The sequence below is a fragment of the Dasypus novemcinctus genome, chromosome 10, assembly GCF_030445035.2.
Source record: "Dasypus novemcinctus isolate mDasNov1 chromosome 10, mDasNov1.1.hap2, whole genome shotgun sequence".
Lineage (NCBI taxonomy): Eukaryota > Metazoa > Chordata > Mammalia > Cingulata > Dasypodidae > Dasypus > Dasypus novemcinctus.
Genome location: NC_080682.1, coordinates 16880650 through 16884453, shown reverse-complemented (window position 1 = coordinate 16884453; position 3804 = coordinate 16880650). Strand labels below are relative to the sequence as shown.

The 3804-nt window shown below is 36.4% G+C and overlaps 1 pseudogene; it reads right to left on the bottom strand.

Annotated features, from left to right (window-relative positions):
- Window positions 1–243: 243 nt before the first annotated feature.
- Window positions 244–1176, bottom strand: LOC101447601 (olfactory receptor 5AN1-like; annotated as a pseudogene).
- Between the last annotated feature and the right edge of the window lie 2628 nt (window positions 1177–3804).

The window sequence follows — 3804 nt, the reverse complement described above, 5'->3', positions numbered from 1 at the left end:
ATTTCATAGATTATTAACTAATTATTATTGCAAAACTAAACGACACTAAAACTCAGTGCTTCAAGCTACACTCATTCTCACTCAAGGACAATACGGGAATATTATTTGTACCAAATGAAGCCTCTTTCATCCATGCACACTATTAATTTTACTAATTTCCATTCATGTGCACATATTGTGGCTTATGGTGATTGACTCTTACCAGCCAAATTTTTCACGAATATCAGAGCAGTGACATTAGAACTACCATCCCTTCTTTTGAAACTTCTTCAAAGCACTTTTGATCTCCCTGTTCCTCAGGCTGTAGATCAAAGGATTCAACATGGGAATCACCACAGTGTAAAATACTGAAGTAAATCTATCAAAGCCAGGGAAACCACCAGAGCTGGAACTGAAATAAACAAACATAGATGATGTAGAGAAAAGGGAAACAGCAGTCAGGTGAGAAGCACAGGTGTTGAAAGCCTTGGACCTGCCTTTAGCTGAAGTGATCTTCATAATCGAGATAACAATATAGACATAGGATATAAGGATAACTAGGGCATTTGTTGTCCCAAATAGCATCGCTAACATACCAATCATGACTTGTATGAGGAAAGTGTCGGTGCACGACAAGATTAACAATTGGGGCATGTCACAGAAAAAGTGGTTGATAACATTAGGTCCACAGAAGCGAAGCTGAAGCAAGCCACATAACTGAGATAAAGAACCAGAGAGTCCAACCATATAGGCTCCCAGTGCCATTTGAATACACAGGCTGGGTGACATAATGGATGAATAGAGCAGTGGTTTACAAATGGCAGCATATCAGTCATAAGCCATTGCTGCCAGGAGACAAGACTCACTGAGTCCCATAGTTGAAAAGATGAAGTACTGGACAGCGCAACCCAAGAAGGTGATTGTTTGCTGCTTCTGGAAGAAATGGTAGAGCATCTTTGGGACTGTGGATGTAACAGAGCAGATATCTATGAAGGACAGGTTGATGAGGAAGAAGTACATGGGTGTGTGGAGGTGGGAATCCATCCTTATTAAGACAATGAGGCAGAGGTTCCAGATTATGGTCATGAGGTAGATGAACAAGAATATAACAAAGAGCACTCCTAAGATTCCGGGAAAATCTGAGAATCCCAAGAGGATGAAGTGGGTGATATCTGTAATATTTTCTCCTCCAGTCATTGACTCAGTGCTTCTAAAATCAGAAAGATGACAAAGGAATACATTGCTGAGCCAGGTAAAATGATATCATTATCATTTTCATATGTGCCTGTCTTTTCACCATTAATCTCTTCAAAAGAAATAGATTGCTCCTCTTCAGGTGAAAACAATTAAGTAGTCAAGACGCAGTTAGTCAGTTCTTCATGTTCCCAAATTAATTCGTGTGGTCTCATAAGAATTAATAGAGAAACTTAAAATATTGAGTGGGAGCTTCAAAAAATATACTGTTGGGAAATGCTGTGACATCATTACTTAAAGAAAGTTTTAAAAGACGTCTGAGAATTCATCATATAACTGCTATTTCATAATAAAATTATAAGTGCATGTATTTTCCTAGAAAATATTTGAAATAGACGTGTTCTAGATTGTCATCAATATGCTTTAAAATTCTTTTCTCTTAAGAAGTATTAAATTCCCTCTTTATGACAATTTTTCAAACATTTGAAAGTTGGAATCAACCCAAATACTAGTGACTTAATACAACATCTTAAATATCTCAGAATAAACAGCACTTTAATGCTGATTCTTTTTTGTTAGGGCAGAAGTATGTATGTCCAATAAGTCAATGGATCATTCCTCTACTGAAGTCTTATACTGCATTCCAAAGAGATATGCACAGATCACTATTGGCCCATACTATTGTCACAATGTTAGGTCATTTTGCCTTTTGAAGAAGAGCACAGTACTGTCGCTAATGGTTTATATTTTGGAGTTTTTGATCTAATACCCTCTTGCTTTAAGAACATGTCCCAATGACTTAAGCACACTAAACTCAGATTTACTCAAAATACAGTGAGACCAACAAAAGCCCCTGAACTACAAGGTTATGGGAGAGTTTTATGAGGAAATGATGCAAGTACTCAGCTCACAGTTCAATATATAATATGTGTTCAGTCGATGTTCAGTATCATAAGCATTGGTTTCTCTAGAGATACCCAAAGCCTATAGTTCCAGAATGTAATGGATTAACTTGGGGAAATTCCTGAGAAATCAACAGCTCTGGAGACAGCCTGGCATTCCTCTTTGGCAGGTGTATAATCAGTTTCTAGTGTTCATTCATGTCAAACCACCCAGATCTGTGAAGACCAAACCTCATAAAGCAGATTTCATTCAGTTTGAATGAAGTCAGGTAAACTGAGTCAATGGACAACCAGAATTCAAACTATGATGGTCACTGAGATACAGATAGGGTCAAATAAATATTTCACATCTCAAATATTCCCAAATAACATCATAACTGATCAATTCAGTGAAAATATGTCAAAGAATTAACTAATCTTTTGCACTAAAATTCTGCATTTTCTCCTACATTTCAGTGCCAGAGGCAACCATAATTAAATGTAATCTATGTAATCAACCATTCCCAGGAGAGTGAGGAGCTGTGCATTGTTTTTCTCATTCTTGATGAAATTTATTCTAATTCCTTTTAAAATTTGGCAGACAAGAGTAAAAAAGAAAAACATCTACATTTATTCATCACCTCTCTTTTAATATTTTTTATTTATTTTTAATAGATACTTAAATTACATAAAATGTTAAACAAAAAAAAATATGTATGGGATTCCCATATACCCCACTCCCACACCTCCCACTTTTCACCACATTAATAACTTCTTTCATTAGTGTGGTACATTCATTGTAATTGATTAACATATTTTGGAGCATTGCCACCAAGCTGGGATTATACTTTACATTGTAGTTTACACTCTCTCCCACTCCATTCTGTAAGTTATGGCAGGGTACATAATGGCCTGTATTTGACATTGCAATGTCATTCAGGACAATTCCAAGTCCTGAAAATGTCCCCATATTACACCTCATTTTCCCTCTCCCTGACTTCAGCACCTCCAGTGGCCACTGTCTCCACATCAATGATATAATTTCTTCCAAGCTAGGGTCACAATAATTCTATAGTAGAATACCAGTGAATACACTCTAGTCCACATTTTCTTCCCCCATCCTGAGGATTCTGAGATGCATATACTAAACTCTTTAATTTCTTTGCATGTTTCATGAGACAAATTGGAGAAGAACAGGTGATAGATTTAAACAGTGCTTCTAACTAATCAAAACCCCTTGCAATTCTGATCTTAAAAGGATGTGGTCAGTTTCCTAGGTTATACAAAATCAGGTGAAGAAACACAGCAAAACTTTCTAATTGAAGAAAACTAGGCAACTAAAAGAAGCTTAAAAGGGACCAGAGACCAACAATACCTGAGCTTGGAGTAGGAAGCTCTGATATCTGTGTTCCAGAGCGTATTGTCTAAAGACACCCCGAGCATCCAAAGATGACAATGGAGAGATATTTGAGGAATTTTTTAAGTCATAATGGAAACATACTTGGGTACTTTTTTATACCATTATAGAGTGAATCTGCTTGTCTCTTGCTACTCAGAAACCTTAAATCAAAACCATATATATCAACAGAACTAATTTATTATTATTTCAAAAACAAAGTCCTCAAGGGCAAAAATTAGATGTCAGTCTATACTGACACCGCCTCATTTAATTTTAGATGCTCCTATATATCCATTTTACTTGATAAAAAACAGAAGGTATCATGCAGACAAGAATTCAAACCCCACCACA